This window comes from Schistocerca piceifrons, chromosome 4 (assembly GCF_021461385.2).
Source record: "Schistocerca piceifrons isolate TAMUIC-IGC-003096 chromosome 4, iqSchPice1.1, whole genome shotgun sequence".
NCBI lineage: Eukaryota > Metazoa > Arthropoda > Insecta > Orthoptera > Acrididae > Schistocerca > Schistocerca piceifrons.
The window spans coordinates 659,510,403-659,538,084 of NC_060141.1; positions in this window are offsets into that span (position 1 = coordinate 659,510,403).

Below are 27,682 nucleotides of genomic sequence, written 5' to 3' on the forward strand. Positions count from 1 at the left end.
CATCATTTCCTTGGGAGTGATCACATCCACATTCATAAGAACACCTATATCGGGCAAGTAGGCATATCTCACTTACTTACAATGGTAAGATTAGGTGCGTCGATAACAGATTCCTATTATTTGACACACGTGCTTTCACTAATGCCATGTATGTCACCTCAGACGTGTTTCCGGTGGAGGATTCGGATGACTTGTCGCCTGATCATGAAACGTTTGCGGTTCCCTTGCGAAAACCACTTCCTTTCGCCTGCTAATGGACTAGTTGCGCAGAATCAAATGTTATTACGGTTGCAAACGGTCGGTACACCACGACACAGATAAAAATTTGAATAAAGGGAACAACGAAAACAAAAAACAAAAAAAAAACAAAAAATGGTATGAGGGAGGTTTAGTAAGTGCTTGGCTACTTGTCAGTCCAAAACCGTAACCACTAAACCATGAAGCCATTTCTCTCTCCGGCTTCTCTGTATTGCTCTACTGGTTCTTGGACTGTTCACTGTCCCTATTTTACTTTTTCTTTTCATAGTCCAGTATACTTTCTTCCTGTTTTCATGCTTAGTCTATGTTCATTTTTTCATGGGCTGTCCCATGAGCCCTCTTACCACTAAATCTGAAGGAGTTGCGGTGGGGAGCTTCTCTTGTTAGAAGTCTAGAGAAGTAGTTGTCTCATACATTCGCGTAGAAGTCTCAATGGAACCAGGAGGAGAAGAGCCTCGAAAGCGACCTCCTCCGAGTTCTCTGTGGAAAAGCCACCAAAAATAATCTACCAACGGAAGGCTACGTAACAAGCCTTACCCTCTCCCCTCTAAAAACTTTACTTATCCACTACTCGATGTCCAATTTTTTCAAGTAAGTTGCTAACAATTTTGTAGCAGGTTCCCACTCCAGAAAAAATTATTTTGATACAGATCAATGCGAGCAAATCGACACTTTCATTTCTTTCCCATTTTTTCTACTTTTTTACACACTGTCCGATCATCGTGTGTCCTACTCTCTTCATCTGTACCCAGGTCAACAACCTCCGTGCCTTGACGACAGAAAGTTGGGCTGGCTTTTTCAAAAGTTGGCCGAACGTTCCACAAGTTTTACACTACAAGGGCCTAGGAAAATATCTGCCAATACAGTTAGCGTGCGTTGTTTTATGACCAGCGCCTGGCCTGTACACAGACAGCACTACAGGGGTCATTTGGTTGAATACGGCATAAAGAAACGCACATGTCTCCTGCAGTTCCAACTATTTCTTTATCCACGATGTTGAAAGCAATTTCATGCTGACCGCCTTGCTAGACGCCTGATCAGTTTCTGCGAAAAGGTCACCTTGCATCGCCAACATGGCGTTCAGCGCACAGTGGTCAGCGGAGTGGTGATTGACCGCTGAGCCTGTGTCCAGTGAATAGAGAAGTTCCCCATTCCCGTGACGCGGCTCTTAGAAATCGAGGAAGTCTGTCCCTATGGGGCCTCCACTCTTCAGTTAATGGGACTCTTGTTTCTGCGATGACTCGCTAAATCTTTGCTATCTTACTGGCCTAGTACAACATGCGGACCCAGCCCACAAGTAGTCGGAGTTATATTATTTGAAGGATGATCTGTGTCGCACTTGAATATAAACTCTTGAGTCAATTGAACAAGGAAAAGAAAAACTAATCTAATTACTTCGTGAGTGATAACAGAATAATCCACTATGTGATCAAAACTATCCGGACACGTGGCTGAAAATGACTTCGTGGCGCCCTCCATCGGTAACACTGGAATTCAGTATGGTATTGGCCCGCCCTTAGCCTTGCTGACAGCTTCCACTCTCTCAGGCATACCGTCAGTCAGGTGCTACATGGTTTCTTGGGGAATGGCAGCCCATTCTTCACGGAGGGCTGCACTGAGGAGAGTGATGCCGGTCGGTGAGGCCTGGCACCAAGTCGGCGTGTTCTATAAGATTTAAGTCAGGACTCTGTGCTGGCCAGTCCATTACAGGGACGTTATTGTCGTGTAACCACTCCGCCACTGGCCATGCATTATGAACAGGTACTCGACAGTGTTGAAAGATGCAATCGCCATCCCCGAACTGTTCTTCAACAATGGGAAGCAAGAAGGAGCTTAAAACTTGACTGTAGGCCTGTGCTGTGATAGTGCCACGCAAACCAACGTGGGGTGCAAGCCCCGTCCATGAAAAGCACGACCACACCATAATAACACCGCCTCTGAATTTTACTGTTGGCACTACACACGCTGGCAGATGACGCTCACTGGGCATTCGCATACCCACACGCTGCCATCGGATGGCCACATTGTGTACCGTGATTTGTCTCTCCACTGTTCACCGAGCGAGGTGGTGCAGTGGCTAGCACACTGGACTCGCATTCGGGAGGACGACGGTTCAATTCCGCGTCTGGCCATCCTGATTTAGGTTTTCCGTGATTTCCCTAAATCGCTCCAGGTAAATGCCGGGATGGTTCCTCTGAAAGGGCACGGCCGACTTCCTTTCCTGTCCTTCCCTAATCCGATGAGACCGATGACCTTGCTGTCTGGTCTCCTCCTCTAAAACAAACCAACCCCAACCCAATCCACTGTTCAATCGCCCAATGTTTGCGCTCCTTACACCAAGTGAGGCGTCGTTTGGCATTTACCAGCGTGATGTGTGGCTTATGAGCAGCAGCTCGATCATGAACTCCATGTTTTCTCACCTCCCACCTAACTGTCATAGTACTTACAGTGGATCCTGATGCACTTTGGAATTTCTGTGTGATGGCCTGTATCGCTGTCTGCCTGTTACACATTAGGACCCTCTTCAACTGTGGATGGTCTCTGTCAGTGAACAGACGAGGTCGGCCTGTACGCTTTTGTGCTGTACGTGCCCCTTCAAGTTTCCACATCACTATCACATCGAAAACACTGGACCTAGGGGTGGTTAGGAGCGTGGAAATCTCGCGTGCCGGCCGGTGTGGCCGAGCGGTTCTAGGCGCTACAGTCTGGAACCGCGCGACCGCTACGGTCGCAGGTTCGAATCCTGCCTCGGGCATGGATGTGTGTGATGTCCTGAGGTTAGTTAGGTTTAAATAGTTCTAAGTTCTAGGGGACTGATGACCTCAGATGTTAAGTCCCATAGTGCTCAGAGCCATTTGAACCTTTTTTTTTTTTAACCTAGAGGCTACCTGCAGTTTCTCCTATATGACCATTCAGCGAACGTTTTTGGTTACGGGACTTCTGCTGCCTGGTTTGCGCGCACATGCTAACTGTTGCTCATCCGCGGCAAAGAAAATACCGAAACTGGACGTCCACTGAGTGGTGACAGTTGGACTTGGCAGATGAATCACGTTTTGTGCTCCATTGGACAGATGGAATTTGGGAATAATCGTTGTAAGGGTCCATGCCGGACCACAGAGCGTTATCGTCTGGCAAATTATTCGTAGCATTCCCTGGGTGATCTCGTCACACAGGAAGGCATAATGGATCAACGTAAGGGGAATGTGTCCACTCCTACATGCAGTTTGTTTTCCTTCGGTACGACGGCATCCATTAGCAGGATAATTCAAAATGTCACACAGATCTCAGTGTAAGTGCGCGGTTCGAAGAACACCAGAACGAGTTTACCCTCTTCCCTGGCTACCTGCCCCCCCCCCCACCCCAACCCCTCCCGGATTTAATCCCAATCGAGAATGTCTGGGACAACGTCGATCTAGCTATTCGTGCCATGTGTCCTCAACCATGAATCCTAGCACGGCTGGACATGGCACTGAATTGGGCGTGGCGCCACACCTTCCAGAACCTCACTGACGCTCTTCCTTCACGTCCACGCTGCAAAAGATGGTTATTCATGCTTCTGACAATTAGAAATTTTAATGTGACTGGATCGTGTACATTGTGACTTCTCTACTTGATAAAAGCTCTCACATTTCATACAAACACATGAAACTACAACACAAATTAGATAGAGCAAAACAAACTAATTTCACACAGGTGCGATGTTCGAAAAAGAACACCTAATATTGTAAAGTCATAAGTCTCTGATGAGAAATAGAACATAGAGAACAGAGTGAAAGAAATCAATTTGATGTCTCTTACCTACCTCAAACGTACAACAGCACGACTTGGATTTCTCAAAACGCAGCACACACGTCATATTTACGCCACAGACACACGACATGAATCTGAAGTTGGTCAGTTCGTACAGCGAAAGTGGCGGTTCCCATTGACCGTTGAAGGCTGCCCTTGTTGCGTTACGGTGTCTCTGTCGAAAGGACCATCTTCTACTCCGACGCTCCCTTCACCTCAGGTTATGACGCGCAGTGCTTCGTCGCTGCCGCCAGGGCTACGGAAATCTCATGTTCCTCAGGATAACCGCAAGACGTAAGATCCTAGCTTGCGGCATTCTTCTCAGTGAGCATCAGACGTCACTTGGCTCTAATTGACATTACAATTAGTCAACACAGGGTTGCTTCTCTAATTACACATTCACAGTGACATGTGATGAACACTCACAGAGCAAAGAAAGTAGAGAACAATATAGGACAAGATTACCAGACATGGTATTCCATCCACAGATTACATCACAAAAGAGATTTCTCAGACTGATTAGTTCGGTGCAGAACAGTGGTACTTCTCATAAAGGGAAGAAAGGGTTGTTCTAGACACGGTCCTTGGGTGTGATTCGTACTGTGCACGTCGTCACCTTCATATGTCTATAATTAAAAATGTAGAGATATCTTGAGCACAATTTCATTATTACAATACGCCTTATGCGTTTCGACTTACATCATTATTAAGGACCAATAGTTAATGTCAGTGCTGGATTAAGCCAGCCCGAGTCCCGAAGCAAATACTATTAAAAGGGTAGGACGTCAAATGGGCCGACTTGGAGCAGGAGAGGCACCACACGCTATTTTAATTTCCACTGTCTACACATTTACAGATAAATTCATTGCAGTGGAAGTTCGAAAACATAACGAAATAATTGTTTTTACACGTAAAATATCATCATTTTTTCACTTATTAATGGCTGCATTTGTTGCTATAGGTACACTTTTCTTCATAAGTAAGAGAGATTCTTCGATGAATTTTGCACAGCATACAAACCATATTTGAAGGTGTATGAAACTCTAGAATTTTGAAAATCTATTAAAAACTGTGGTAAAAATTGAGGTACTTAACTATAAAATTTGTGTTTTTTCTAAACATGAAGTTTAAAATATGACAGCTCATTCGTTTTTTCAGAAATTGAATAAATGCTAGAGTTTCACACACCTGTAAGTATGGTATGGGTGCTGTGCAAACTTCATCGAAGAATCTCACTAACTTATGAAGAAAAATGTACCTACAGCAACAAATGCAGCCATTTGTAAGCGAAAAAAATAATGAAATTTCACACTGCAATGAGTGTGAATCCTGAATCCTTCCTAGTGATGCTGACAAAGTTTTATGGATTTATTTCTAAAATTATAGACACTGGAAATTACAATGTCCTTTGATGCCTCTCCTGCTCCAAGTCGGCCCGTTTGACGTCCTACCCCCCTTAACAGGCCTTTGGTTTGCTTTGGGCCTGAAAAGATGAGGATATAAAATAAAACAGCCGCTTACGAAACAGTTTTCTCGATTTCTTTTGGGCGCATTTTGAGACAACACTAGTCAAATCAGGGTCCCTGAGCAAACCATATTTATAAAGGTGAGGTTACATAGACGTTCTTATCCTGTGATGAATCTTCACTAGTATTTAATGCGCTTTAATTCTGTAAAAGAACTTCTCTACTGCAGTTGGTGATCATCAAACCCAAGAAAATGAGTAAAACTCTTTCTACATTTAGGAAACACGATTCTAATGAATTTTCCATTAAAAGTTTATAAAACTACAGTTCCAGCAGCTCATCTGTCAATAGCAGCAGCCACATCTGTTTTGAGCAGCTCAGCAGTTTGCACCAGATCGCCATCTAGACTTTCTTCCAAATTTCTAGGCAACCATTGACGATAACTGGAGTTATTTTCAAGATCCCTTTTGGTATTAATGCCTTAAATTGCCGACGTATTCCAGAAATGCTTGTCGCGTGATGGTACACTTTCATTTGTTTAGCTAATGCAGATAGCACGGATAGCACGTTATACATATGACTATATACTTCTGAATTCCAAACTATTGTCCAGGTGTCTGAGTTTCTTCAACTCCATCGAGTGCAGTAGAGCAGCTGAAATGATCGTACTTTGTATTTCGCTTGCGTCGTCTTGAAGACTGTTGCTTATATTCTTCACAACCGGTCTGCACTGTGGCTTTTCCATAAATATCTGCAAATGTGGACCGTATTGCTCGCATGCACCTGTTTAACAATTTATAAACGGCATATTCCGTGTTAAGGTTTAGATCAGACGACAGCAGTGAAGCACTAGCCGCTTACAAGCGTTAAACGATGTCGTTCAAACGGAACTAGAGTGTCCAGAGTCACTAAACGTTTTACAGACAATATACTTGCCATGCATTAGTCCAAAAACGATACGTGCAATTTATTGTACGGTTATTGTCATACAAACATTTAAAACACAAATACCTTCGCACCATTATAAAATATAAACGCTACGTCAGTGCAATCAATTTGTTTACACAAATCCTCTCCATTAAATAAAATTGATACAATGACTAAAATGAGGCATTCAAGGGTCAGTAACAAAATTTAAGAAAATGTTATTGTTTAAAACCAAAATAAACAACTAAAAATAAAGACCATAATTATTCTGATAAGGATTTTTAAAAAATTGTCGTTGTTCAAGTACTGTACAAGCGACCTTTAGCTTACGAGGCTAGAGCTTTAGCCGTTACGCTACAGAGATAATGGGTAAACTCATCTTATTTTTAATTGTTCAGCTGATCGTGAGAAAATATTTGCGGCACCTTTGCAGAAACGAGGGCCCACCAAGGTGGATGACAGCAGCGTGTGAAACCTGGCGCGCAATCCTGCAATTCGGTATGGATGATTTCAAAAAGTCATTAGATCCCATCTGCCACAGTGGCAAATAAGTCTTCACTATATTTGGAAGTGAATGAATTATAACGATAACATTTTATCATCAGATCAAACACTGATAATTGTTACCTACATTGTTCTATAAGTTGCACATAGAACTTACGTGATGCTTTTAACTTGGTAGGGTACATAAACAAAACAAATAAGTTTACCATATTCTTCAGTGATTCTCGTTTTCCTGTCGGCAAATTTCAAAATCACTGGATAAAATTATATTTCTCTCTTTCAGTATCATCTACAGATAAACAGTAGCACTGTATCCTCTTAGCCATTGTGAGGGGCAGGTAAATGATGACCAAAAGAAAACCGCGAAACTAAAACGCGTTATACAACAGTAGTCCACCAACGAGAAAGCAACCTTTACTCTAGATAGGTGCTTCGTGTCAAAAGTACAGTAATAAAGGTAAATACACAGTGGAATGAATAGTGAGTGTAGTATTATGCCTACGAAAATAAACACAGTGTCCATTAAATACTTTCTTATTGCTAATAAAAAGAATACTGTTCTAAATGGTCTGCTTATTACGACTAGTTCAGACAACATTCCCTATAAGATCTGCGGTGTCGTCAATTACGACACGTTATGTAGGGTGTGAACGGCGCTCACCTATTGGTGACACCATATCTTACCGTTGGGCGGTAGGCTGAATACCAATCATTTTGAACCATAGATTCTTCTACACCCTGGCGCGGGGGCCTCTAATGCGCGGGACCCGTAGTACCTGCTAACTCCTGCTATGTGGATAATCCCACACTGTTTAAGGTTAACATTACACTTTTTCCTGTGGTGAGGAATTTTGATTAGATACCAAGTAATCATCTGAACAAGTCTCCACTGACACATAATTACTAAACAAAGGCCGTCCGGGGTGGCCGAGCGGTTCTAGGCGCTACAGTCTGGAACTGCGAGACCGCTGCGGACGCAGGTTCGAATCCTGCCCCGGGCATGGATGTATGTGACGTCCTTAGGTTGGTTAGGTTTAAGTAGTTCTACGTTCCAGGGGACTGTTGACCACAGATGTTAAGTCCCATAGTACTCAGAGCCATTTGAACCATTACTAAACAAAATAGAATAGTCATATCTCACACGAGTCAGGCTTAGCATCTGCGTTATCCTATGAGTGGCAGGTCATCCAGTTATTTCAGGATTCGTTTATTTTTACTGACCATTCCAGGAACAACAGAGACAGGGTGACATCGCAATACGCTTGCACCTGGTGGACATTTCTATCATCCGACACGTAGTCATAGACCGCCGGCAGCGCATACTGTCTCCAATTCAAAGGCAGTCTGTTTTCTATTCCTGTGGTTTCTGATAATTTGCACGCGCACGACACCAGAAATCGAGCGGCGTGAGTGATGCTCCCTACTTCTACAGACCTTCAAGCTGTCAAAAAACTTTGGTCTGAGCACTCCAGCTCTGCTCATGTGGCTGTCCATCAATTCAGATTGAGTACAGCATACCACAGCACAGCTGAAGCGCCTAAACAAATCTCTATTTCCAGAATGAAATTTCCAGACTGCAGCGGAGTGTACGCTGATATGATACTTTCTGGCAGATTAAAACTGTGTGCCGGACTGAAACTCAAAATCGGGACCTTTGCCTATCGTGGGCAAGTGCTCTACCATCTGAGCCACCCAAGCATGACTCGCGACCCCTCCTCACAGCTTTAATTCCTCCAATACATCGTCTCCTACCTTCCAAACTTCGCAGAAGCTCTCCCGAGAAACTTGCAGAACTAACACTCCTGGAAGAAAGGATATGCGGAGACATGGCTTTGCCACAGCGTGGGGGATGTTTCCAGAATGAAATTTCTACTCTGTCCGCGAAAGGTCCCGAGTTCGAGTCTCGGTCCGGCACACAGTTTTAATCTGTCACGAAGTTTCAAATCTCTGTTTGCTATGTTCTCAAATATGTGTGATATAAATATTGAAAAGGCTAGCGTACTATGTTTATTTAATTCCATAATGTCATTCGAGATTATTTTCTGGGGTAGCTCATCAAACCGAGCTAAAGTTTTACGAGTGCAAAGACGTCCAATACGAATAAGTTGTCGTGTGAACTCAAGAACGTCCTGCACAGTGCTGTTTAAGGACCTGAGGATACCAACTACTGCTTCCCAATATATTTATTCCTTAACGAAATTTATCATTAAAAATGTATATCTATTTCGAACCGATGGCTCAATTCTTGGAATCAATATTGAAAATAAAAATAACTTTCATCGGGATTTTAAGTCACTTTGTTTCAGAAAGGTGTCTGCTGTTCGGCACTATACAGTTTCAATAACGTGCCAGCAACCATAAAAATTTTGACTAATAATACAGTTTTGTTTGAGAAGAATGTAAAGGAGCTATTGGCGGCCAACTCCTTCTAATCCATTGATAAATTAACTAGCGGAACAGACTGATAAGTGTATGTTATTAATAATCTCACATAATGTGAATACCGCGTACAGTCTGACTTCTGTGCAGATATCTTTAAGTAATGTAAATAAATGCTGTAGAATGATTTTTATTTTATTTCATTTGATGATGTGTGGCTACAATAGGCTAAGAATAATTGTATGCTCCTAACATCTAGTACTTGGTGATACGTTTTATATCCACTTAAATATAAATGTGTTTAAGTGTTTTTTTTATTTTTTATTTTTTTTTTTTTTTTTTTTTTACCGGTTCCGCATCCACAAGGAAAATTTCGTTTGGGATCTGTGGAAGGTACAGTTGTTTATGTGTTCTTATTTTGTAAATATTTATTGTGTGTTCTTTTTTCCTGAAGTGTTCGACATCCCAGAGGATCTCCTCACTACGGATAAATTAGAACGAAAACTACATCTAATCTCATCTACAGCAACGTCCGAATGAGACGTTGCACATTACGAAGGAGACACTATGTGTGTTGTCTGACAAAGTAATTATGTCGGTGTGCAGTATCAGCTGCAGTTGTCATTTTAACGACTCTTCTGATATTTGTATTACAATAGAGGTCTTAGTGTAATAGAGTCGAACAGTGATGTTATGTCTGTGTTAGTATTAGCCATAAACTTTCCACTTCTAAAAAAGTACATTGTAAATCAAGGAGACTCTTTACTGTATAGGGACAGTTTAAAAATCGATAAAGATTTTCCATATTTTTCTATGGTTTCTATCAAAACATGCATTAATCGCACGTACATGTCCTGGAATTCGTGAAACTACACAGGGAATGGCTGCCGTTGGAAAATACTGAATAATATCATTAATATATTACCGAGAACATAGAATAGGATATAAAGCTCTTCTCTTCGAAACATAATTTTCAATTTTGGTGATGGCAATTAATATGATTTGAAGAGTTCCACTAGGCCATTACTGATTGGGATGTTCCAGTAATCACACTAATAACTCTACCATAATATCGAGATAGCAATCAAATTAAACTTAATTTTCATTAATTAGTTTTAAATTCGGGTCGCAGGGTCTAATAAAAGCCGTGGGGCGGACGGGATCCCTTCCCTTGCCCCCTGGCTCACGGCTCAATGCAACCGTCAGTCCTTTGAGGGAAATCTCTCTTCACCGTTTGCCGTAGTTAGAAATGAGCTTCGAAAATTTTGTCGGGCTTTTTTATATTTTATTCATCTACGTCAATTTTGTCTATTACTTACACAACTAATCTTTAAAATACGTATTGTAATCGTTTGTGACTACAGAAGGACATAGCGTTTCACGATATTATCATTCAATAATTACTGTCATACTACTGTTGTTAATTCAGCTGGGTTATAAGGGAAGATAACGAATTTCGTTATTCTTACAATCGCTTGTAAAGAAAATATGTCCCATGTGTGATGAAAAATCTCATGTGAATTTATACGAACTATAATTTATACCTTTAAGCAGTGGAATATGAATTATATATTTGAGTGTAATCAAATATGAACAACCCATTTTGCTTCTAAAAGTGTTATCCCATACTAATGACATTTATAGCATCTCACCAAGAAACCAACAAACAGACAACCCCTACAGGAAGTTGTGTACGTCCTCATTTGCTATTGAAATCATCACGAGATAAGCAGAGGATTGAAAGCTAACAAACGAAAATATCAATATCTGTAGAAAATAACTTCTGAATCCACATTAAATTTCTAATACAGTCCCAACGTTAAACAACATCTAAAATGGAAACGACAAAAACTTATCAGTAAGCCATCTATAGCTACTTTCCTCTATAGCGTTTTATTCCTGTTCAGTGAAACATAGTAAAAGATTACAAGCTGCTTAATAAAGTAGAGAGGCACTACACAACTCTTTATTAATGGTAACAGAGAAGCGGAGATTCACAGACGTCAAATCATGATCTCATTCTATTCATTTCAGTAGCCCTCCATACCTTTTATTAACTAATTTTTATGTTCCGTGAAATGTTCAATTGTCTGTATAGTGACTCAGAAAAAGCGAATCTGTTCTCATATTTTGTACTTCGATTTACTGTTCACATAAAACAGAATTTCAGCGCGTTGTGTACGCCGAACGACAATAGATATTTAACTGTTTACTACACACTGTAACACACTACCAAAATACAATCAAATAAAGCACTTTATGTAGTGATATTGCAACTTAGGAGTGTGTTAGTTCGTTACGCAGAGTAAGCAGAAAAGGTAACAAATGAAAATTTCGAAAAAGAATTAAAATTAAGGCGGAATAAGTAATGGGTTGAAGGTGAGAAGATTACATATTAATTTTGTTGTAGACAGAAAATTAGTTATCGACCGAATAGAATCGATAGTGCTTCCAAAAGAGGTTATGTATGTATCAATCGAAGTAAAACACAGATAGTAACCGAACTGAGTCAAGTGATCTTGCGTGAGTCAGATAAATTTAGGAAATTTGTGATAAGTTCTATGGGACCAAAGGTCGGATAACAAAATTCAGTAGTGGGGCGTTTGGTTTGTATTCTGGCATGAAAATAAGTGATGAACTGAGACGAAGATAGCCTTCCTGAAGAGAACAAGCATGTTAAACTCTGGTCTAAGTGTTAAGAAGTCTTTTCACGTACTAGATGTCCAAGGAGCAATGGTCAATATTCAGGGATGTGGCAGGAACGATCATTAGAAATAAAAATGTCCAGTAAAAATGTTCTCTAAAGTGCATATATTAAGAGCTAGGAGCAATTCTTCGATACTGCGAATCAAATATTTTCTGCTGCAAGCACTTTGCTTTCCGTATTTAAGGCGAAGATATTACGGACCAAAACAAGGATAAATTGTCTAGTAAACATATGCTCTCCCATGCATACTGTATGTTAAAGAAATAGAAGAGTAGGGCAGTGTATTATTATAATGTTCGCCTACTTATACGTAGCATGTGTGGTACATAAAATGCCATACCCATCTTCCAGAAACGCCAGGTTCTTCTAGGTACGACCCAGTCAATATAAGCTGGGACGATCGAGTGGAATACGACGCTGATAATTATTTGTGCCTCGGTAAACGTTTGTGTGTAACAACCCACTAGAAGTTTCATGTCACGTACGAAAAAATGCAACACGCGGTGTGTAACGAGTTACCAAAAATCATTTACGTATTGAACAGTTCCTTGGTGAACGGCTGTGTGGAGTTCTGAACGTCTTGCAATACTATGAATCATTGAATTGTGCCTGTTGCGGTGGTCTCAACGTATTTTTAGGGGAATTTGATTCAGCGAACTGGCTCTTACTTGCATTTCTTGATTGAAGGCAAACGCCAATGAATAAAAATCAAGTGTCAGCCTATCTCTTAATAATTTTATTTCGCAGTTCTTAGCACAGTTTGTAGATTGCCAGTAAGGATGAAATCTACGAGACAAATTTAGAACATGTGATAATAAGGAAACCAAATTGCAAATGAAGATATGAGTCCAATTAAACTGTACCTTAGAACATTCGAGGAGCATAGTCTTCATCCTGCAACATTTCTTCATCTTCAAGCTTCCTCTTGTCATTCCTTTTAGCACTTCTTGCTTCTTTGGTAACTTGAAGTGCGAATCTTTCAGCTTCGTGCACACATTGTTTGTCACACACAAGCAATTGATCTTCCAAATTAGAGCCACATTTTATGCCCAAATTTCTCAGGACTTCCAGCCTTCCCATCTCTCCATCATTGAAACATATTACTGCATTTAGTACATCAAAGTTTAATGTATTTAGTACTATAAAAACATTCTTACGTAATCTTTCCCATATTCAGTGGTTGTAACTTTCATTTGTATTCTGAGAGCCCACCATGAAGAGTTGTACTAAGCAAAACAGGGTCACTCATGTCTCTGAAAATTGGTTTAATTAAATTCATAACAGGCTCAGGAAGAGAATGCTTATGATGGTATATTTGACCACTTTCGTTTGCTTTTTGGTAACCACACCTAGAATCTGCTCCTTAGGGCAAAGTCCGTTAACAGAGCGCTCATATTTGGACATCTTATGAATGTAGGTAGCCCATACAGCTTTTCTCATTGCTCTAACACCATTCAGAGGTGCAGTTCGTCTAATCGCCAGTCCATAATAACTCTGAAACAAGTCTATTTCAGTTTCTGTCAATCTGCCTCGGCCAGACAGAGATTTTCCATGAGATAGTAATTTTCATTTCTCTTCATAGCTTCCTCAATCTAGCACCCATCCTCTTTTTAATATTCCCACAACACTCCAGTTTTCTTACCAAGGTATCACCATAAACATTGAACTCATTAATTTTATTGAAAGCCTTAGAGTCCCCATTGCCTAGGTACTTCATATATCTAACGTTATAAACGGGCACCGATCTCTGAAATAGGTTTAGAGCTCCATCACATTCCATACCTCCACTGTAGTCATAATTCTTAGAACAGTGATGTTCAATATGTCCTTCAGTGGTACCATGCCAGGTGTGGCAGTACTTAGGTAAGCACTCAACATCAACAACTTTTCCATTTTCCAGAGAAGTAGCACTTACAACACCATTCAAGGAATGATGTCCTCGACGTTGCTATGTCCCATAAGGTGCAACAGCAATGTCCCTGGTTCTACTAATATTTACAGTTTCTTCTACTGCACGTTACATACATGGTTTATACACAACTGTCAAGGCACCTAAAACTATTTTTATGTACTTGCTGAACCTATAGGGAAGAGGAGGAAGGTCCATCAAATCATAAAACGTTTGAGGGGCCGCTTTTCCTTTTCGTATTGCACGCATTGCATACACAAACTTCATATCCACATCTTATGAATTATGCACGTTGTTCGAAGTCATTTTCGAGGTAGATTTACTGCAGGATCTACACAGAACAACTAATTTTAACTGTAAACCCTTCCTGCTACTTTGTTGTTCAATTATTTCCAGACAGCCTACACCTGTACATTTCGCCGCTTCCTGTATCACGGGACGTAAGATGCCCAAATCAACAACAACATATCCACTACAAACAGCGCCATTGTTAACAAAAAAATATTCGAATCTGGACGCGTGCTATGTGGGAGGTTCTTCCCTGAAGACCTGACACACAGGTTACTTTCAACTCCGTGGCTTGCTTTGTTTGTGAACTAGTTACCACGGAATTTCCCTTTATTGAATTTCTTGGGGCGTAGCATAGTTCATATTTATTGCACACTAAAGGACATGTACTTCCACTTACACATTCCCAAAAAAATATCTTATACTCTATGTAAGGATATGGAACACAGAAACATATGTGTTTACCCAGCAAGAATCCTAAAAAAAGGAAAATCTACCACAGAACTGTGAGAATAAATGAAATACCTCATTATTTGTTTTACAGCAAAATATATGAGATTTAGTTTCTGTTTGTCGTATTTAGCAAAAGTCTCCGACCACAAATTTTTATTATGATTTCAATTAGAAGACGTATTTTACATAGAAAAACTAAAACAGAAGCTGACAGCGTCTCAGTCTTCTCTTGGATATGACTTCACAAGGTGGCAATGAGGATATGTATTTCATGGCTAGCATCTACGGGGTGGCCAAAATAAAAGTGGCCCCAGGTATTATAAACAACGTACAGACAGCTCACTCGTTTAACGTAGTAAATTATTATTACGAATAACAACGCACTGAACATTCAGTAGGTCAGTAGTTCATAGGAGGTGCTGAAAATGTTCGTAATAAACTTTGATGCATAACTCTGCACTTGTAACATGTTCTGTAACCTTTTGTCAATTTATTTGGTGTGATTTCCACAATGGCACAGCGAATGTTTGCCTTCAACTCTTCAATTCTACACGGGTTCTATCTGTAGGGTTCACCCTTTAAATATCCCCACAAATAAAAATCGCAGGTAGACATAGCGCTTGATCTGGGAGGCCATAAACGTACAGAAACTATACCTGCTTCATGGACGTATGACACTGAAAACCGTGAAGTACGCGCTGCAGCGCCATTTTGCTGGAAAAAACGCATACGCTTGTTCTTCCTCCTTTAGATGCGCTATGAACTGTTGCAACAATTCCGGTGCATACACTTGAGAGTTCACGATGCTGTTGAAGAAAATGGGGCTACAATCGTTGCCCTGGAACTGCGCACAAAACGCCTACTTTCAAATCATGCAGAAGCACCTAAAAGCGTTCCCTGGGATTGTCTATTGACGCAAAGCATATTTTGAGATTTCACGTACCCTCTAAGGTGAAACACATATGGATAGTATTTTTTTATGTTTTTAACACATCCCTTTATATGAGCTCTCTTAACTTACACATACTGTAGTTCCTTGGTGTCTGGATGTTCAGACATTATTATCCCGTGTGGCCCATTGTAAACATGATTGAACTTACCTATCTGAGAATTTTCTTTTTTTTATTTGGCATGCACTGTTGCTAGCACCAAGTCCTCCACCTGATAAGTTACTGGTTGGCATATTTATCGTGTTTCTCTTGTTATTTCCTAACCTCCTTCTTCATACTCAGTTTAACCAGTTCTAACTTTTTCTGCCATGTTTTTTCGTTCCCTGGTGGGTGTTTCAATAATTCATGCAAAATATTATTATGCTCTTGCTCAACCAAGAACAAATACAGCAAAATCCTGAGGAATAATGTGGTACATAGTTCCTGACATGTTCGAACTCCTACAAATACTCTTTCCACTTTGCTTCTTGTGATAGTACGTTCTGCATAAATGATTTAGCTCCTTCAGATCTGTACTGCAGGGTTGAAGGCTGGTGTATATCTAGAGATGTCAGTCTGCTCTGTCTTATGTCTATCAAGCACTTCCTTCCATTCTTTGCAACGAAATTTTGATCCGCTATCACTTAGGTTTCATGTAACTGTATGTACGTTACTGAAATAGTCCTTTTCTAACTTATTAATTATAAACTTGCTGGTGGCCTTTTTCAAAAGGTAAAATTTTACATATTTGGAGAACAGCTCCTCAGCAGCTATGATTTGTGTACAGTATCCGTGTACTGCAGCTGAAGTTTTGAGCAGACCAATAGCTAAGATGTCTTTAATTTATGCTGGAATGATTCGATGCGTATAACCCCTATGCTGGACTGTGAGAATCATAGTCTAACTTGTATTGCAAGTACTTCATACATTTTGTGTGTGTGTGTGCGTGTGTGTGTGTGTGTGTGTGTGTGTGTGTGCAGTTAAGAATACCAAATCTTTGTGGACAGTGATCGCTTTTGTGCATCTTCCTGCAAAACGGTAATGCAACTATTTTAGGCCAAACGCAGTTGGAAACATTTAATGTTCAGTAACAGAACATTTTCTTTCTCAAGCATTTAAAAATCTGCTACGAAAGGTTATAGTTCTCACCGTACCTCTGTTTTTCTCCACTTGGTATGGAAATATGTATAATCTATAATCCAAGCTGTCCGTACTAAAATCGGGGTTTTATAATATCTCTGCATTACACAGTTCAGTCTTCTCAAATTACTCTTGACACTGTTCATTCCATAGCATGTCAGCTTTGCATCCGATAGCTACCTCTAGTTTTGGGCATTAATTGAAGGATCTGTGATAAGTTTTCTGTAGAATTCACAGATACCTAAAAATGACTTTAGTTGCCTCTTACTACTGGGGATGGGAAACTGCTTAATAGCCTCAAATTTACATGGATCTGGGTAAATACCTTCCCTGAAATTATGTGGCCTAGAAATTCCATCTGCTCTTTACTAAACTCTGATTCGTCCAGAACTGCCATAGCCCTACTGTTTCAAATGCTTCTGAAAGTGCATCACATCGTACACAAAGTGACTTTCTTAGATAAATCTTCACCTAGAATTTCATCCAGTACTCTGATGGCCAATATCTGAAATCATAATTTTTATCAGAATGTGTGAAGATAGTACAAGGGCGAGATTCTGGGGCAAAAGGTATCTGCCAGTACCCAGCAGTCAGGTGAATACTACTGAGTATTTTCGCTCCTCAAAATTCTGGATGAGTTCTATTGTTTCAGGCCTATCTTACATTAATTCAATGATACTGTTGACCATGCATGCATCCAGCACTAACCTCACCCTCCTGTCCTCTTTATCTATCATGAATGGTAGCTAACACACAGACTATTGGCTGTTTCTGTATTCCCAAGGTCCACTATCTTCTGTATCTCTCCTTATATCTGTCCTTCTACCACTCTCCTTTTTGCCTTAGAAATGGGATACTGTTTAATATTGAATAGTTTGTGGTCCTTCATTTTCAGTCCTCATTCTAGCGTTTTCATGATACCTGACTGCTGAAAAATGACTTTATGGCGTTTGTATAATACTGTAGACAGTTTCCACCATAGCTCTTCACTTAAGTATGCCATTCCTTCTCATTTCTTGCTTGTCACATGCTTACTGTATTGGTAATCTTGTACTAATTCCACATAGAAAATCAGCGCATCTTCGTGCTCCAGCATTTTGTTTTGCTGTTCTACTGTAGGCTATTCTTCACAATATAACCTCATCCACATGTTTCCTTCCTCCGCTTCTGTTTTGTTCTCTTCTATAAAAATTAACCTCTCCTTCTCCCCTTTTCTCCCTATCGCCTCAACAGTGCCTTCCTTCATCAAAACTCATAATCACTTCCACTTCATTCTACCAATCTGTCTCGAAAATAATTATGTCCAAACCTGACATTACTAAAAATGTTGCTTCATATTCTCCTTCTACTTTAAAGGTAATCAACATTTGCCCTTTAATGAGTTTCCTCTTGGCTTATTTACGTTCATAATTTGTTTATAAAGGTTCTGGGACATATCACATGCTTCGCTTACAGTGAACAGCCAGTTCACACTTTTTATAACCATAGGTAACATGGGTTATTTGGAAATTTGCTCTTTTCTTCCATTGCGTCTTCTCTCAGGCCTCTACCATCATCATGTTTGCTAGTCCTTGTAGGTCCCAATCCTGACTGGACCTCATCTGGAGTGACGTTTAGTTTCCTCTACCCCCTACGTCCTCAATTCGTACCTCATTATTAATTCGCCTACCTTCTCCTCTCTCATAACTTCTTGACTCATCCTCTCTTCTGTGACCAAGATGAAACTGACAGCTGTTACCAGGCTCCCATATCTATGACCACCGCGCCTTCTTCTGTAATATTTGATTATTAACTCGATTTCGTTGGTAATTATTTCCTCCTTTGTTGTTGTCGTTCATTTGGTTGTTTTCCTGTGAGCGTATGGACTCCAAGTGCTCCAATACGTCCATTAACGTTCCTCTGTCTTTAATCAGGCTCCATGATAAATTTTCTTACAGTCTCCAACTGAACCTCCTCTTTATTGCGGATATTATTACCTAGTGGTTCAAGCTTGCTATAAAGTTTCATTGAGCTCCCATAAATTCTCAGAAAATTCTCTCAAGTTAACTATCCATGTGTTAAGATATTTTCGATGTAAAAAGTCTCTTAGTGTTTCACGTTTGTGACCCTTGAAGCAGTACTTTTTCATAAGTGCGCCATGAGTTGATCGTAACTTCTGCTCTGAAAGCTTTGCCTTCCATTCTGTCTACTGGGACCTGGATTTTACCCGCATATCTAAAGTGTACTGGGAAAACCCCTCTTAGTAAATATAATTGGGTTCAGTGTCCACTTTCTTTTATACTGGGTGTGCCTGTTGTCACTGTTCACTAACGAAAATAACATTTTTTTCCACCATTGTCAAGGTTGTACAGCTAATTCTCCTATCGTTCTCACTGGTTTTATTCTTCGATTAGTATATTCCTTCGTGTAAATCTTCATTCTCTTCCCTGACTCTTCCCCGACTTTGCACCACTGCCGCATCCTTTAAATTTATAACGAGTTCAGTTTATCTATTTCCTAATACATTAACAGCAAATTTTCTTTGCTGTTGTATCTGTGTTGCTTCTTCAATCTGTTAGTCACGTTGTGTCTCTACTTCTTGAAACTTCCCTTCCACTTTAGTTTCCTTGGCTCTCCTGGAGATCTTCACTCCCAGCTTGCCCTCATCTTCATGTTATGCTGCAGTTTGCTATATATTTCCCTCTCAAGGAAGTCGCTCTTTATTTGTTCCTGAAGTTCTTACAACTCTGATTTCAAGTTTTCACTTTATTTGGATAATTTCTACAATATTTCTTGGGATGTATTCTCTTTCCTCTATTTTGGGATCTTTGATCGTTTTCTAGGGGTGTCTTCTTTACACTGTCTTTGGTTTCTCGTATATTCTTTACATTTCCTTTGTTTCATTAGGCTCTCTTAAATGGCTCTGAGCACTATGGGACTTAACTTCTATGGTCATCAGTCCCATAGAACTTAGAACTACTTAAACCTAACTAACCTAAGGACATCACACAACACCCAGTCATCACGAGGCAGAGAAAATCCCTGACCCCGCCGGGAATCGAACCCGGGAACCAGAGCGTGGGAAGCGAGAACGCTACCGCACGACCACGAGCTGCGGACAGGCTCTCTTCTATTTATCTTTTTGTGATCTCTTTGAATTTCTTGTGACAAATGGACCAGTAACCTTTTAAAAACTGATTGTAGCTGTTCCCCATCCAACATTGCTTATCTCTCTCTGGTTTCACTTGTGTCTCAGTGTCTGATTGAATCACTTAAAGGGAAGTCCACAGCCACCGATCCCTGAACCAACTTTTTCTTCCCACTCTACTTCCATTTTTCCAGACACTTAACGCCCGATCTCTCGCTTTTGCGCGGAAGATATCCTGACTGTTCATAATATACTGACAAGTACTACTAGAAAACTCTTGGTAACTCAAACATCCGCCATAATTTACAATCAATTACGTAACTGTTCACAGCTTCACTTCAGTTAACCAAAATTAACAAAGTAGCTATCACCTGTCGATACAGTAATCCTCACCAGCCTACCAAAATCAGAGACTAACATTACCATTCACAGTTTCAAACAAAACATTTAAATAAGCTATACACTATAAAATACTAATCTTATAAACCTGTAATTCTCAATAAATAGTGCATTTCAATTCATATTTCTTGCTGTAGTCGCTGCCTAGTTGTGAATACAGGGTCGCACATGAAATGTGTCACCACCTGTTTTCTACATTATTTATGAGACGCACTAGATATCCCTTTGAGCATTTCAACAGCAGTAATAGTAGAGCTCGGAGAAACAAATGAGTTATTAAATGACACGTAATTCACGATTCTGTCTCTAGGAAACTAGTATTTACAAGATGACCGACAATGGACGACAAACAACGCGACAGTGATCGGCAGTTGCGTTAGTTTTTCACGAAACGAATACTCTTGTTACCATTCAGAGTGGTTTCGACCACGGATTGACACGCGATAGGCCCCTTGCAAGAGAACAATTAACAGTCTGTATGACCACTGAGGAAGCACCCGTACTCTAGAGGTAACGTCTAAACGACCCCGGTAGCGCCTTCGAAACCCGCCACCGCTTAGATTTTGAATAAAAGTCATTAGCGTTGTCGGCCGAAGACTTCAGACATAAAAAGTCACCCTCATTCAGCAAGCACCTTGTCAAAGAGGGCGGAGGAATGGACAGAGGTTCAGGACGCTCTGACACGTTTGGGATGGGAAACTGCCCCTATAGGAGGAAGAGTCGGTAAAGACCAACAGCATTAATATGCAGAAGTCAATGGAAACCATTGCATTAAAGACACATAATGTGTATCCACAGGACATGTAGTCTATAGCTGGAAAAGCGTCATGATGATCTCTCAGTTTGCCAAATATTTCTGACTAGTACCACATTCGAATCTCCGACAGGGTACTGCCAAGTGGATGTCATCATGAGAAAAAGACTGAATAACCAACGAATGGTAAGGATCTAAGAGCCACGGCGTGGAATGTCAGAAGTTTTAATGTGGTAGGGAAGCTAGAAAATCTGAAAAGGGAAATTCTAAGGCGCAATTTAGATACAGTAGGGATCAGTGAAATGAAATGGGAAGAAGACAAGCATTTCTGGTCAGATGGGTATAGGGTAATATCAACAGCAGTAGAGAATGGTACAACGGGAGTAGGATTTGTCATAAATAGGAATGGAGAGAGGAAAGTGAGTTATTGTGGACAGTTCATAGATAGAGTTGTTCTCATCAGAATCGACAGCAAACCAGGACTGACAACGATATTTCAGATATAACTACCAATGTCGCAAACTGAAGATGAAAAGGTGGGGAAAGTGTATGAGTATATTAAACAGCTAATTCAGTACGAAAAGAAAGAAAAACATATAGTTGTAATAGGGGACTGGAATGTGGTTGCCGGGAAAGGATAGAAGAAATGATTACTGGCGAATATGGGCTTGGTGGCACGAACGAAAGTGGAGAAAGACTGACTGACTTACGCAATAATTTTCTGCTATTTCTGACGAATATTCTGTTCAACATGGAAAACGCCGGAAGACACAGGAAGATTTCATTTAGATTAGACCATGATCAGATAGAGAATCCGAAATCAGTCACTCGACTGTAAGGCGTACCCAGGATCAGATATAGACTCAGATCATGATATAGTAGTGATGAAGAGTGGGCTGAAGTTTAAGAGATTAGTATGAAAGAATAAATGAACAAAGAAATGATATATGGAGTTACAAACGAACGAAGAAATGCACTTGAAGTTCTCTGAGACTATAGACACTGCGATAAGGAATGGCACAGTAGGTAGTTCAGCAAGAGGAATGGACATCTCTAAGAAAGGGCAGTCAGAGAAGTTGGAAAGAAAAACACAGGAAAAATACTTCAATTGATCGATAAAAGAAGGAAGCACAAAAATGTTGAGGGAAATTCAGGAATACTGAAATACATGTCACACAGGAATAAAATAAATGGGAATCATACGAAACGTAAGGTTAAGTGGCTGAATGAAAAATGAGAAGAAAACGGAAAAGAAAATACTGTCGGAAGGACTGACTTAGCATACAGAAAAGTGAAAACAAGCCTTAGGTGAAATTAACAGCAAAAACATTATGAATGAAATGGAAATTCGGCTGTTAAATGGAGAAGAGAAAGCGTATAGGTGACAATAGTACAGTAAACGACTCTATGAGGGTGAAGATTTTCCAATGACGTGATAGGAGGAACAGGAGTCGATATAGGGGAACCAGTATTAGAATCAGTATTTGAAAGAGCTTTTGAAGGTTAAATAAGACAGGATGGACAGATAACATTCCATCAGAATTTCTAAAATCATTGGGGGGGGGGGGGGGGGAATGGTTAGAAAACGAATATTCACGTTTGTGTGTAGAATGTACGAGGTGTGGCTAGAAAAAAAAACCGGACTAGTACTGGTGAAACAATAAAACGAATGCAATAAGGCTGAAAGTCGCGTTGCCTGTCACGTGACTCTCGCTCCGACTACTGCTCGAGTTTCATCTGCCTCCTGCACTCAGTCTGCCCGTGGTGTCTGTTTTAAGTAGTTGACGTTTTGTCTGTGCGTCGGAAAATGTAGAGTGTACAGAAAGAACAGCGTGTTAACATCAAATTTTGTTTCAAACTAGGAAAATCTGCAAGTGAAACGTTTGTAATGTTACAACAAGTGTACGGCGATGATTGTTTATCGCGAACACAAGTGTTTGAGTGGTTTAAACGATTTAAAGATGGCCGCGAAGACACCAGTGATGACACTCGCACTGGCTGACCATTGTCAGCGAAAACTGATGCAAACATTGAAAAAATCGGTAAAGTTGTTCGACAAGATCGCCGTTTAACAATCAGAGCAGTGTCTGAGTTAACAGGAGTTGACAAGGAAAGTTTTAGGCAGATTCTTCATGAAAGTTTCAACATGATCAAAGTGTGTTCAGAAATGGTTCCAAAGTGTCTTACAATTGAACAGAAGGAACGCCGAAGAATAATTTGTTCTGACATCCTGGAAAACATTGAAAGTGATCCCACCTTCTTACAAAATGTTATTACTTGCGATGAATCGTGGTTTTTTACTTACGATCCCGAAACTAAACGCCAATCGATGTATTGGAAAACTCCCGGTTCTCCACGACAAAAAAAAAGCACGAATGTCAAAATCGAAATTCAAGGCAATGATGATTGTTTTTTTTGACATCAAAGGGATTGTGCACATTAATTGGGTACCAGAGGGACAAACAGTGAATCAGCATTACTACATTAACGTCCTGGCTACCCTACGTGAGCGAGTACGGAGAAAACGGAACGATTTGTGGAGAAAAAAGTCATGGATCCTTCACCAAGACAATGCCACAGCTCACAGTGCGTTGTCAGTGAAGACGTTCTTGGCAAAACACAACATTCCCATCTTAGATCATCCACCCTACTCACCTGATTTGGCCCCCTGTGACTTTTTTCTTTTCCCTAAAGTCAAGTCAGCTTTGAAAGGAACTAGATTTGAGACTGTTGAAGCAGTAAAAGAAAAAGCGACGGAAGTAATGTATGGACTTACCGAAAATGATCTGCAGCATTGCTATGAACAGTGGAAAATTCGTATGGAGCGGTGTAGAGACCGAGGAGGAGAGTACATTGAAGGAGATAACATGAAATTGTAAATAATTGTAAATAAATGTTTTTTCCAGCATCAGTCCGGTTTTTTTCTAGCCGCACCTCGTATCAGTAAGGCGATATAACATCTGACTTTCGAAAAAACATCATCCAAACAGTTGCGAAGATTGCAAGAGCTGGTAAGTGCGGGAATTAAAGCACAATGAACTTAACAGCTCATGCATCTAAGTTGGTGACAAGTATAATTTACAGAAGAATGGGAAACAAAATTTGGGATCTATTAGATGACGATCAGTCGGTTGGTATTGTAAGCGAAAATGAAGAAAAATCGAGGCATGTTCATAGGATTTGTCGAACTTCAAAACCGTTTGGCTATATTAGATGGTACAAGATGTTTGAGATTCTGAGAAAAACAGGGATTAGTTATACGGAAAGGTGGGTAATCTCTGTGTATAAAAGGCAATGCCCTGACTGACAAACTGACTGACTCATCATCGCTCAGCCAAAACTGCTACGGATAGAAACCTGAAATTTTTTGAGGTGTTGATCTTATAGTGTAGGCGCTGTTTAAGAAGGGATTTTTCGAAATTCCAGCCCTAATGATGTGAAATACGAGACGAAGCGTTTTTTCTTAAATGTCGCCATTACTGCCATTTTCAAGCTAGACCTACGAAAACTGGTATTTGGTTTCTCGGTCATAAATACAGAAAGAGGTGTTTCAGCATTATTGGAAATTTAACACTATGAGGGTGAAATAGTGGGTGACAGTTCTTTCTGAAAATGGATCATTATTAAAGAACTACTAAAGTATTTTTAGAGGTACATCTATGAACACTGGTATTGGATTCTCGGTTACAAACAAAAAAAAATACCTGTTTCAGTGTTTTAGGAAACTGAACCCCGAAGTAGGTGAAATAGCGGATGAAATTTCTTATGAAAATACACTCCTGGAAATTGAAATAAGAACACCGTGAATTCATTGTCCCAGGAAGGGGAAACTTTATTGACACATTCCTGGGGTCAGATACATCACATGATCACACTGACAGAACCACAGGCACATAGACACAGGCAACAGAGCATGCACAATGTCGGCACTAGTACAGTGTATATACACCTTTCGCAGCAATGCAGGCTGCTATTCTCCCATGGAGACGATCGTAGAGATGCTGGATGTAGTCCTGTGGAACGGCTTGCCATGCCATTTCCACCTGGCGCCTCAGTTGGACCAGCGTTCGTGCTGGACGTGCAGACCGCGTGAGACGACGCTTCATCCAGTCCCAAACATGCTCAATGGGGGACAGATCCGGAGATCTTGCTGGCCAGGGTAGTTGACTTACACCTTCTAGAGCACGTTGGGTGGCACGGGATACATGCGGACGTGCATTGTCCTGTTGGAACAGCAAGTTCCCTTGCCGGTCTAGGAATGGTAGAACGATGGGTTCGATGACGGTTTGGATGTACCGTGCACTATTCAGTGTCCCCTCGACGATCACCAGTGGTGTACGGCCAGTGTAGGAGATCGCTCCCCACACCATGATGCCGGGTGTTGGCCCTGTGTGCCTCGGTCGTATGCAGTCCTGATTGTGGCGCTCACCTGCACGGCGCCAAACACGCATACGACCATCATTGGCACCAAGGCAGAAGCGACTCTCATCGCTGAAGACGACACGTCTCCATTCGTCCCTCCATTCACGCCTGTCGCGACACCACTGGAGGCGGGCTGCACGATGTTGGGGCGTGAGCGGAAGACGGCCTAACGGTGTGCCGGACCGTAGCCCAGCTTCATGGAGACGGTTGCGAATGGTCCTCGCCGATACCCCAGGAGCAACACTGTCCCTAATTTGCTGGGAAGTGGTGGTGCGGTCCCCTACGGCACTGCGTAGGATCCTACGGTCTTGGCGTGCATCCGTGCGTCGCTGCGGTCCGGTCCCAGGTCGACGGGCACGTGCACCTTCCGCCGACCACTGGCGACAACATCGATGTACTGTGGAGACCTCATGCCTCAAGTGTTGAGCAATTCGGCGGTACGTCCACCCGGCCTCCCGCATGCCCACTATACGCCCTCGCTCAAAGTCCGTCAACTGCACATACGGTTCACGTCCACGCTGTCGCGGCATGCTACCAGTGTTAAAGACTGCGATGGAGCTCCGTATGCCACGGCAAACAGGCTGACACTGACGGCGGCGGTGCACAAATGCTGCGCAGCTAGCGCCATTCGACGGCCAACACCGCGGTTCCTGGTGTGTCCGCTGTGCCGTGCGTGTGATCATTGCTTGTACAGCCCTCTCGCAGTGTCCGGAGCAAGTATGGTGGGTCTGACACACCGGTGTCAATGTGTTCTTTTTTCCATTTCCAGGAGTGTATTTTATTATAAAAGCACTTTCAAAGATATATGTATTAAAATTAAAATTTTGCTTTTCGTTAGAAACAAAAAACTATGTTTTACTGTTTTTGGAAATTCAACCCCTAGGAGGACAAAACGGGGGAAGATAATTTTTATGGAAATATTTCATTGTGCATTTTTTGAGCTATGTCCTTGAAAATTAATGTTTTACCTCTGGGTTACAGAAGGAAAAATTATATTGCACTGTTGCTGGAAATTTAATGCCTAAGGGGGTCAAATAAGGTCAGACTGATTCACTAACTCATCATCGCTCAGGCCAAACCGCTAAAGATAGAAATTTGAATTTTGGAGAGGGTGTTGACCTTGTAATGCAGCCATCGTTTAGGGAGGGTCTGTTCAAAATTCTATCCCTAAGGGGATTAAATAGGGGATGAAAGGCTTTTGGGAAGTACGTCAGGGAATTTTGAAGCTATACCTACGAAAACTGGTTTTTGGTTTCGCAGTACGTATTTCGGCATACTTGGGAATTCAACCAATGAGAAGGGTAACATTTTGGGTTAATAGTTTTTGAAAATAAATAATTACCAAAGAAATACTGAAGGATTTTTAAAGCTACGTCTATGACAGTTGGTATTTGACTTTTCGCTTAGTAATTACAAAAATTCAACCCATAAGGGAGTGCAATAGAGGATGATAATTTTTAAGAAAAGAGTTTGTAACATTAAAAAATTTAAAGCAAAATGTATGTAAATTTGTATTTCACATTTTGGTCAGATACAAAGAAATATTTGTTAGGGGGCGAAGGTTGCTATGGAAAGGCCTCCACAAGAACGCAAAGGCATGAGCAACAAAAACTTTGGACTCCAGCTACCAGAATCGCTTTTTGGCCAGAATTTCATTCGGAAAAGACCATACTTATATGGCCTTAATTAGCACGAAAAGCTTAGAAGACGTTGCAATTTGTGAACAACATAAAAATTCGATTAAATAAAAACAGAAAAATCTTTGCAGGCCATACATTCTGCGCCAGTGATGCATCGGGTGCTAAGCCAGTATACAATACGTACAAAAGCCAAGAGGGAACAATAAGGGTACAAAACCAAGAACGAAGTGCTCCGATTAAAAAGGCTGTAAGATAGGAATGTAGTCCTTCTCCGCTACTATTAAATCTATACATCGAAGAAGCAATGGCGGAAATAAAGGAAATGGTCATAAGTGGAATTAGAATTCAAGGTGAAAGGATATGAACGATATGATTCGCTGATAACGTTATTATCCTATATGAAAGTGAAAAGTAATTACAAATTGGAATGAACAGAATGGAATGAACAGTCTAATAATTACAGAGCATTGTTGTTGTTGTTGTTGTTCTTGTTGTGGTCTTCAGTCCTGAGACTGGTTTGATGCAGCTTTCCATGCTACCCTATCCTGTGCAAGCTTCTTCATCTCCCAGTACTTACAGCAACCCATATCC